This window comes from Corvus brachyrhynchos, unplaced genomic scaffold (genome assembly GCF_000691975.1).
Source record: "Corvus brachyrhynchos isolate BGI_N302 unplaced genomic scaffold, ASM69197v1 scaffold227, whole genome shotgun sequence".
Taxonomy (NCBI): Eukaryota; Metazoa; Chordata; class Aves; order Passeriformes; family Corvidae; genus Corvus; species Corvus brachyrhynchos.
In genome coordinates this window covers 690,085-701,363 of record NW_008239290.1, presented here as the reverse complement: position 1 = coordinate 701,363, position 11,279 = coordinate 690,085, and the positions used below count along the sequence as shown (strand labels likewise).

General features: G+C 37.3%; 1 long non-coding RNA gene across 1 annotated transcript in view; it reads right to left on the bottom strand.

Moving 5' to 3' along the window:
- Positions 1 to 5,367: 5,367 nt before the first annotated feature.
- The window catches only part of LOC108448224, a 60,420-nt gene continuing 54,508 nt past the window's right edge, over positions 5,368 to 11,279 (bottom strand). Inside the window, exons 2-3 of the long non-coding RNA XR_001864041.1 lie at positions 6,591 to 6,683; positions 5,368 to 5,591 (exon numbers count right to left, since the gene is read on the bottom strand). This is a non-coding gene — a long non-coding RNA (uncharacterized LOC108448224). The remainder of the gene's footprint in view (positions 5,592 to 6,590; positions 6,684 to 11,279) is intronic.

Below are 11,279 nucleotides of genomic sequence, written 5' to 3'. Positions count from 1 at the left end.
CTATGAAGTCTTCCAACACATGAGCCAATAAAAGGGTCTTTAATTGCTAAGAGTCCCTGTGATATCTCGAGCTGTTTCTTGCTCTTCATTATACCAATCCATGGTTCCGATTTTAACATCAACTACAAGATATCAAATCTCGAAGATGTAGCTGTCCCTCTTCTATCCAACCTCTCTTCTCAACCTTTTTACATCAATAACCCCATTCTTCTTTGCCTACCTTATTTTCTTTTGATGTTCCTCATTACTGAATCCTCTTCTGAAATCCTCTTATGTTATTCTGTTTCATTCTGCTCTGTCCTGATTACACCAGTCTTAGTCTTCCAGAAAACCTTAGGTGGTGTCAGCTGTGCCTTTAGAAAGCTGTCCCTCTGTCTCTTCAGAAACAGGGTAATCCAGCAGCAGAAAAAATCTGTTAAACTCATGATTTCCCCTTGATGAGAGAATGTTGCACATAGTTCAAGGAGATTAACTTGGTCATCTTAACAATGAAGAATGACAATTGCACCTGGCATGTGGCATGGCAGATATGCTCCTACTATGGAAATATTGAGGAGGTCTTCTGTCAGGGATGTCTTAAGACAAACAGATTGATTTGGATCCTGCAAGTTTAGAAGAGTCCAGAGGGTGTCTTTTTGTGGACCCAGCATAAAAGCACTGTAAGGCTCAACAGTTTTAAGGGGACACCTTTTTATTCATTCCTCACTACGGTCAACACCAACCCTTATGGTTAAAACAGGTAAATCATAATTACTTCTTCTATTTGCATGATTTTATTATGGGATGAGAAAAGGAGTTGGAGGGAGGGACTTCTGGTGTGAGTAGAAGTTAGGTGTCAGGTCTACAGAATACATGACTGCTGCCAGTCTGATCATAAAGGCTGTTGTGCTATTGAAAGCTGAGATCCTGAGCTGTGAAATATTCCACACAGCTGTTTTAGAGACTACCTGTTCAATCCTGTGTAACTGGCTAATTCCACCGCTGCATGTGAGTACACATTAATGCAGTCCCCCCTGGCTTTTGTGCTACCTCTTTCCTCTCCAAACACAAGAGCTGAAGTTGTGGTAATGGTGCTATGCAGAGCAACTTTTAAGATCCTCTGTACTGGATGTGGTTAGAGATACAGAAAAAAAGGGGATTGTGTATTCCTTTCTGTGGCATCTTCTGATTTGTCTGTGCCTTGTGGCTAATACCCTGGGACAGGCACTAAATTGAAATGTGCATCTTGTTGACACTGCCTAGACAGTTAAGGAATCAATGAAGGAAAAAGTCCTGGATGATCTTATCAAGATCTCTCACTTGAACTGCTGAAGCAGTGCTGAATAGTGAACTGCTGAAGCCTTAGAGAGCCTGTGACTGACTGCCCTCAGTGAACTTGTCCACCCCAAGCCAGTTAGCACTGAAAAATGGAGTCAGAAGTAAAGAAAATCCGTGGTGGCAGCCACCTCTTTTGAGTACAGGCATCTGCTGCCAGAATTTCATATAGGTAGCAGAGTTCTGTGTTCACTGCCAGCTGTCATACAGAATAGGCTATTCTTTCAAGATCAAATTAATTGTTTGCATGAAATGAAAACCTATCAAAACTATTAAATTCTAAGACATTGTAAATTTCTGTTTCAGAAGAATTGGTAGAAGTTGCTAAGGAATTATACTAGGTGAAACACAACTGCATCCTGTAGCTGATAACAGTCCACTGAGCAGGGACAGGACACTGCTCTGGATAAACCTGTAGCCTAGCCTTGTAGTCATGTCACTCAAAAACCAGGTTCGTCAACAGAATCATCTGTGATTTTGAGTTTTTCCATATTGCTATAATAATAATTTATGTGTATTTGGTTCATTGATGAGATAAAATCATGGTTTTACCAACATCAATTAGCTAACCACAGCAGTAACAATGAATTTAAAATAAATATGAAAACCTTTAATCCAGGAATGGAGTAAGGTAGTTTTTGAGAGGGAAGATATCCTCAATAATATGCTTGTAGTAGGAGAGGGGTTGCTATTTACAAATATTACAGGAGAAAAAGGAAAGAAAAATCAAAACCAAGTATTGCACATATATCACTGAAGTGAATGCAAGACCTGACTTGCCCTAATTTTGTTTCCATAGTCTGGACAGATTGTTAATGATTTTAAGGCAAACCTCCAGCTGGTCAAGAGTCAAATAAAGAATATGTGATCACAAAAAAATGAAATTGTACCTATATTCTGTTGCAACCTGCAAAACTCTAGCAAAATTAGAAAGTAGGGGTATTAACTTTAGATTACTATTTTCATGCTAAATATGAAATTATATTAAGAAAGACAAAAATTATATCATAGCAACGTATTAACAGCTGCATTAGAACAACAAAAAAGGACCTTGCTGAGCTCCCAAAATGCATTTCCCCAAAAGTGCAGGCAGACAATTCACTTTCCTACAGAAGAGACAATCAAAAAGACAGAAAAAATCCTAATCCTTGATATTTACTTTAATTGGATCAGAATTTGGCTTTCCAAATATACATTTGCATGCCTCAGTCAAAGAACAATAAACATCAAGACAGATGATTTCATTCAACCAGTTTCTTTCGAAGAAAAGAGCCTCTATTCCATATTATTGCCATTCCAGATGATTAACTCTTACATATCTATTCCATTCACTTTAATTTAAATTTCATTAAATCTGGTTCTTACTGAGTTCAAAGAAACTTTTATTTTTAAACACTTCCACCATGAAACTAATTTGTTCTCATCAATATCATTATTTGCTGCATCTGAGAATGTCTTTCATAAGAGCTACTTCCTTGAATATTATTTTCAGAGAGTCATAAACATTAAAAAGATAAAAGACTTCTTACACTACACCCAACCCCTCCTTTTTCAGGAAGCTTCCTCAGGCATACTGTTGTACGTCTGAAAAGGCACTTTTTCTAATTCCACTCACTCTGTGGTCTGCCATCCTCGCAATTCTACCCTTGCAATGTTACAGTCAATGCTGCATAATTCAATTATCAAATCAATAAGAAAAGGTAAATTATGAAGAAGGCAGACATTTTTCTGAACACTGAGTCATATTCAGGCAGCCTACCACAGTGCCCAGGGTGGAGTTAGACACCTCCTGTGGCAGCAATCAACAGTTCAGATCAGATAGTATTTAGCACCATCAGATCCCAGATTATATTTCTACATCTGTGCTAGCAAACTAAACAGTGCTGGGTGGTATTCCCAGATTCTCAGGCCAAAAGGCACAAAATAGTCTATGCTTATGCTACGCTCTCCTCTTTTAACCCCCAGAAAGAGTCTGCTATATGGAAAGTACCTGTAAGAAGTGAGTCATACCCACTTCCATAGTGCTTCCTGGGAATGGCTTCTGCGGGTGCTGGCTGATAAATGAGAACCTCTCCAGTGGTGAATTGAAAATTTTTACCAGACCAAGCTTCAGTCTTAAGGATATTTTTGATGCTAACTTAAAAAGGATTTTTCAGCTACAATGCTTATTTCTCCAGTCCATTTTCTATTGGGGACAAATAGAACTGTCACTTTTCTGCAAAGGCAGTAAGAGGAGAGGAAAGAGCATGACTGTGCAAGGATGAACCTTTATCTCCTTGTTAATAACTTGAATTGCCAAATAAATTTCAGCATGCATAAAGGATTAATAATTTCTGTATACTAATTATTATTGAATGCTGTCTTCATGCTTCTGTTGACAAACAGCTAAGTCTTTTTTTCTGTTGAGAAATTTTGACTCTGATAAGATTATTTTATATCTCCAATGAAAAAAACATAAGTTAAACTATGAATCCTTTCCCCAGAATCTTTTAAAAAAGTTCAAACATAAGATCAGAATATTTGGGAAGTGATTTAAACTTTTTGAATTGAAGAGGTCTTTTTTAATATTCATATCTGTAATACTGAATCTAAATGTTAACCTAGTCAATACATATTCAGTGCTCTAGATAATTATGGTATTTTTCCTCAAAGCAATAATAGAAACTAAAATTGACAGTTAAGGACTAATGAGAGTTAATACTGAGAAAAAGGAAACTGAGATGAAGACAAAACTGCAGGTAAAAGTTATATTTTTTGTGTGACAACCAAAGTTGAGAGATAAATGACATGAGGAAATTTAAGGCATACGTGATCCAAAACTACAAGAAGATGTAACTGAAGAGTTTCACAGACTGAAAATAAATAATTGTTGAGAACAAAGGGTGCCATCTCTGTCATTATTCATTGAACAAAATTCCTATTAATAATTAATACTGGCAGTTTTGATAGAACAAGGACTGAAGAATTTTCCCTTCAAAGATAAAGAAGAAAATTGCAAGTGTGAGAAGCACTGTAGAGAAATCCCAGCTTTCTTGTATTTAATGTTGAGAACTCTGCTGTTCAAAGGTTGATATTTCTATATGTGCTCTGAAGTTCTAGAGCCTAAGTTCACTTCCTTGGCTTTGTTGTGACACTGTACCATGACGTAAATCAAGTCCCTCCTGATGGGAGAGAATTTGCTGAAAGTCCTTGCAAGGAGTTTCAAAGAATAACCGAGACTTTTCCTTGAGTTTCAATGCTTCCAGATAGTCGCCCATTAAGTCTTATCAGAGGAACAGAGCCACTAGCGTGACCCAGGTACAGCACAGAGCACAGAAAAGCAGGAGTGAGGCCTCTCTATCAAAATTTACACAGCCTTTTAAAGATTTTTTAACCAATAGTTACTAAAAACATACATTATTTTCACTTTCCTACCAATTATTCAGTAACATGACTAGGAACTGCGGAATTCTCTATCCAATCATTCCAAACTACTTTTATTGCAGAACATGGAGTAGTAGAAGAAGGAGAAGAAGGTTTAGAGAACAACAACAATCCTCCATTTTGATATTTTTTACTCTTATCTATTTACTATAAAGAGAAGGCCAAAACCTCTAAATTTTTCACTCTGTGACAATCTTACATAGTAGTCCATCACCTAATTCACACCACAGTATTTTCTAGTTCTTGTCTGACCATTGGTAATTTTTTCCAAGGTTTGAGGCTAAAACAGTGTTGTTCAGGGGGGTAAGAACACTTTAAAACAGCCAGAGAAATATTCTCGGCACTCTGGGTTCCTACATGTTGCATAACTTATAGATTCAAATGTAAATTATCAGAGTAAAATGTTCCCAGCATATAATCTTCTCACTCCTCTTTCACCTTTCCCGGTGTGGTCTACAGGTCAGAAGTATCAACATCTTTGCACATATTTGAACAAAAAATGTAATCATATTTGTTATTGGCATCAATGGGTTTTGGTTGTAGGTTTTTTTTACTTATTATACACAGCCACAACTCTTCACTAGTGTCAAAACCAATAATTCATGAGACTTATTCTCCAACACTGGTCAGTTAAGTGTCTGCAGAGCAAATGCACCAAAATGTTCCTCATGTTAACCTATACAATCCAAGTACCTGGGGAGCATAGCCAAGCAGTGCTCACATGAGTTGGAACATAGTGGAAAGTGGAGTTGCCTTCTCCCAGCTCGTGGCAGTGTAAGGCTGAGCATCAGCAGCAATGCAAAATCATGTGAGCGTCCATTCAGTAGACTGCACACTTGCAGCTCAAACCTGCCCTGTTAAAAGAGGAAAAGGGAAGGTGTCTCATTTCTACTCTCAAGAAATCCAGTCTACAAAAAATTTAGACAGAATTTTAAGAATGAATGAAGAGGGGCAGGGGTGTGAATTATGCATGGAAAAGTTTCTCAGGAGAGCACAAATGATTAAGGAACAGGAGGATAAGGGAGAATGTGAGGGGAGGTGTTTGAGTCTCTGGGGAGAGAAAAACAAAGTGGAGACACTGATCCCCTTTTTGTGTGTTTGAAATTAGTGCAACTGCAGTAAAAAATAAAGCCCAGATTTGCGGATGAGGATGATGTTTACAACTTAAAGCTTTTAACACTAACCTTGTACGAAAGAATACAAAAGAGAGAAAGAACAACTCATTGATTACTACAAGGAGGCCTTGATATTGTATTACTTCATTCTAATATAGGGCTAAATATCTCCTATTTGTTCTGCCCATGAAAAAGTAAGTGCACAGGTTACAACTGGATTGGACTGCTGCTAATGAAGGCAGAGTTAAGATTGCATGAGTGTGTTCTGTATTTCAGTACTTCTTGGATTTAGAAGTCTGAATTTGAAATTACACATTTCTTCATTTACAGCTGTTTGCATTCAGTTCAGCTCTGTGCTCTGGAAGAACATGAAGTGCCATTCCACAACCTTCCTTAATAATATCTTTTTTAGCAAATTATTGTAGTTTTTAAAATATCTGTGAAATAAGCTACAACCAATGATTGCATCTTTTCACACATCTTTTTAGCTAAAATCACAGATATTATACAATATTATTTCTTCACAGATTACAGAAATAGGTAGTTTTTAGTTTTAACATAATTTTTGCTTAATCCTAACATTATAATTTGCCATAGTATTTTTTTTTAACTCTCAGACCAGCTGGCTGCCAAAAATCTACCTGCTGTGCAGTAATCAAGATGTAAGTAGTATGACATGCTACTGATTAGACATTTTCAGTACATCTGGAAACACTGACTATTTTCCAGTCCTCTTACCTGAAAAGACTGTTTCACAGGAACTTTCACCAGGAACTTTCAAGCCCGAAAATACTCCAGCTTTCTTCAAGCATTATGAATCTAGATGCTTTCCTTGCATAAGAATACACAGGAAATTTCTTTTATTGAAAATATCATAAACAAAAGCTTTAAGAAGCACCACTTTAAAAAGTGAAAATCAAACTTCAAGACAGGGCTTTATGTATCTGTCAAGAAAAGTTTCTTCTTCAGTCTTTCAATAATTAGGAGGAGAAAATCAACTAAGGCAGCACATTGCAGAAATGGTTCTTTTTCATAAGATCATATATATTCAAATGGAAGAAGACCAAAAAATGCTGGAGGTAACACATTTTAGGATTAACATTATTTTTAAGGCATTGGAATATATAAATTGGTGAAAATATATCAATTTTTTTATTATTATTTTTAAAAAGAGGAAGAATATGCACCACTCCAAGGCCAAAACATAGCCGTTTTTACTAATGACTGCAAGCAAAAGGGGTTAGTTGACGTGTTTGTTTGATATGCCATGTTACCAACACCTGAAGGGCACAGGATGAGAGCTCTAGAGAGCCCTTATAGCCCCTGTCCCAAAGGGTGTGATCAAGCCAGCACAACGGGAGAGGGAGAGCAAGCCAGGCATCGATCGACCCAAATTCAGTGACTCACTGTTGACACAGAGTACAAATCATGCTCAACTGATTTGATGCATAGACCAATGGAGCTTTGTTCCTCACGTAAATCCTTGTGCAGACACCTATAAGGTTTAGTAAATTCATAACAATAAAAATTATAAAATATGATCTTTAATATAAAAATGCATCATCCAAATGGATCGCCTTAGTATTCTTTTTGTAGCAAATATTTTTATTTTGAAGAACTCAGGCTCTGCACATATGTAAGGTAGATTTTGCAAGCACATTGCTTGTTCCAGAATACAGTGATATCTTATTTTAGTCTAAATTAATCTGTAAAACCGATTCATATCAAGTTGCACACACATATCTTGAGCAGCAAGGAAGCCTGCAAAGAGTTATAGAACTCTGTTTTGAAAATTTTCTAATTTATATCTTTTTATAAGGAAAATTGTAATACTTCTAAAAAATAATATTACTTCTAATTTTTTATTTCATTGCTATTAAATTAACATTTTATGTGAAAGGTAGTTCTTTTTCACCCTAGGTTACTGATCATTTCAGCCACAAAAAGAGTCCGCTAAAGATTGCCTCATTTATTCTGTCTGCATCCGTCATCTTATCATAGTCTAAAGAAAAAAAATAAAATAAAAGAGTATATTACTGTCACTTGTCGAAGCTACTGAACATGCAGTCAAACCATGAGCTGGGTGTAACAGTTGTCTTCAAGATCAAAGCTGGCAGTCTGCAACCAGATCATGGTTCATAATTTGAGTGCCACTAATTTCTATTATAAAGGCAAGAGATAAACTACATTTTAAAAAGCTTTTTGCTTTACTGGCAGGACAGATTAGGCTTTCCATTTATTCTGGGACTGTAAATGCAGCTGTTGCTATAGTAACTGTATATCTCTTGAAGAGTAAATAATTGTGTTAAATGGCTAAATAGCAAATAGGTTTATGGCTACTCTGGTACTGAGGAACTTGAATATGCTAAATTTTTAACTGTATTTTTAAAGATCATCTGCACAGTGACCATAATATGTCCTGTATGGAAACAAGAAATTTTTCCTAATAAGTCTTTTCGGAGTTATGCAGTTGTGCACTGAATAAATGCCTGACAAATTTTATGAGTCTCAGAAATCTGAGGATGAATGTTATTCTAATATGAATTTCTGTTGCAATATTCTACAGTTCTCTCCAAGCAAATACCATAGGAAAGTAATGAAAACATATCAAAAGACTTTGTCAGAATTAGGCCCTTAGGTTTAAAGATTGGAGCAACTAAATTGACTGCTGGTGATTTCAAAAAACTCGAAAATCCATGTAAAAATCCATGGACTTTTTCTCAATACATGTTTTCATTACAAAAATATTTATTGCTACAGGCAATCCAAAGTAGCCAATTTATGCTCTATATTTCTATAGATTTGGAGGAAAATGTCTTTGATGTAACCACCTATAAACAGATAACTATTCTATGATTTGATGATTCTATGATTTAATTCAGTACTACTACACTCACACTATGCCTCCCACCCCCTCCCCTCACCTAAAATAATAAGGCAAAACGGAAAGAACAAATTTGCAGTGCTGTCTTTTACAAGATAAATGAGAGATTATACGTTTGAACCTTCTTAAGGTAGTGTGTTAATATCTGTGAAATAAAAATGGAAGCAAAAAGACATTGGATCATCAATGAAAAAGAGGAAAAAACCCCTGTCTGTTACTAGATGACTGGTCCCATAATGTCATGGAGCCTGTTGTAATAGACAACATTGAGTTACATTGTCTTTTACACAGAAAATATCTGCATTATAATTTTAAGCAACTTAAAAGACACACTGAGTTATGCTTTTTTTAATTCATGAAAAACACTCTTAGCCAAGCTTAAGACAATACATATCAGAGAAAGCAGAAAATATTTCAGAGATATGACTTGAGAGATGATAATCTTATTAGATAAGTAAATTTAGTCCCTCACTGGAATACTTAAAATTAACAATTGCTAACAACACTATAATAAAACAAAATAAAAGGTATCTCATGTTACAGCCAGTCATGGCTGTTATGAGAGGCACACAGTAGATGAAAGTTGCACAAATATTTAAGCACAACCCCAAAAGCCTGAGCAGGTATACAACCATTACAAAATCATGGAATTATAAGTTCATTAAGGTTGGAAAAGACCACCAAGATCATCAAGTCCAACCTTTGACAGAACACAACCATAGCAACTAAACCATAGCACTAAGCGCCACGTCCAGTCATTTCTTGAACGGTTCCAGGGATGGTGACTCCACCACTTCCCTGTGCAGCCCATTCCAATATTTGACAACCCTTTCAATGAAAAAAATTGTCCCTAATGTCCAACCTGAACCACCCCTGGCAAAGCCTGAGGCCATTTCCTCTACTCCTGTCACTAGCTGCCTGGGAGATGTAGGCTCACTACAACCTCCTTTCAGGTAATTGTAGAGAATTACAAGGTCTTCACTAAGTCTCCTTTTCTCCACAGAAGATCACCCCAGTTCCTTCAGCCACTCTTCATAAGACTTACTCTCTAGACCGTTCACAACCTTTGTGGCTCTTCTCTTGAGGAGGCTGGTAGGCCTACCAATCAAGAGACCTTGAAGGTCCCCTGGAGGAAGAGCTCTGAGCCTGTTACCTCCCAGTTGTGGAGACCAAAGAAGCCTCTCCCAGGATACTTTGTTTAATTATGTTAATATACCCCAGTTCTGTTTCCCTTGTTGGCCTGTTGGTCTCCCTGCCCCTTTTCTACCCTATGTGTCCCCAATCCAGAAAGTTCTCCCTTCCCTGTTCTCCCATTGGCCCTTTTCCTTTTGCTACTCCCCCACTGTTTCCCTATTGGCTCCCATACCCTAACCCCGCCTACATGCTACCCCTGTGCCCTCAGATCGTTGGACCCTTGTGCTCTCTCAGCCCCTATCTTCCCCATATAAAACCCTGGACCCTCCCCAGTTTTTTGTCTTCATCCCTGTTCATGTGCCTGGAAATAAACTCCTCCTGTGGAAAAAAGACCCTTCCTGCCTCTTTTGTAGATGGTGTGTTTGGAACTGCCTGGTGTGATATGTGTGCATGTAGTGGCCTCGCCAGGTGGCTTCCTCTGGAGACGCTTTCAGAAGGTCCCAGCACTCTACCACCTGGCACTGCCAACTGCAACATTTCTCTGATCATGTTGCAGCACCTTTCTTGAAGTGAGGGGCCCAGAACTGGACACAGTACTTGAGGTGTGGCTTCACCAGTGCTTGTATTTTACCTGTATGTATATTATGTATGTATGTATGTATGTATGTATGTATATATGATACCTGTACGGATCTCAAAACCCTCTTCAAATATGCTGCAGTATTGGAGATGCCAAGCATTTAGGTTGATTTCATTTTGCTTTAAGGTCTCAAGATCAAGTCTGGCTGACTAATGAGGACAATTGTTAGAATCTGCTTTTTCAGGAAATTATCACACATCTGATATAATATTCTAAAAACAATCATTGAATATGGAACATTAGAGAATATAGCAAATACCTTTTCGTGTTCCTAGGGAAATTTTAGTTTTATTAGAAAAGCTGTTATGACAAGTGGACAGTTCTGAAAAGACAGACCTGTGAATGTGCTATGAGGACCAGAGTGCAACAGCACTGCAGGAGATTGAGTGAACTTTATGATACAGTCAGTGCTTCAATCTTAGCAACTTTCAAGATTGTTGAAAGATTTGTTTATATAAATTAACTATTTTCAAGAAGTCATGGAATAGTAACCACCAGCACAAAAGTATAAAATGTAGTTGAGTTGTCTGAAGTGCGGTGAAATTACTCTGGATTGAACAACGTAGCCTACTTTGTTGTCCTGGTTCCAACAAGGCAGGGTTTCAGTAACTGGAAGGGAGATTACAATGTACCACCTCATGCCCTAGCCAGAGCAGGTGGAAGGGACTGTCTTCTGGGAAGAAAGGTTTCCTGCTGAGAAGAAATGGCAGACAGAATGGTCTGATATTGTTTATTGCTGGGGACTTTCAATTTCAATCTTTTCTTTACT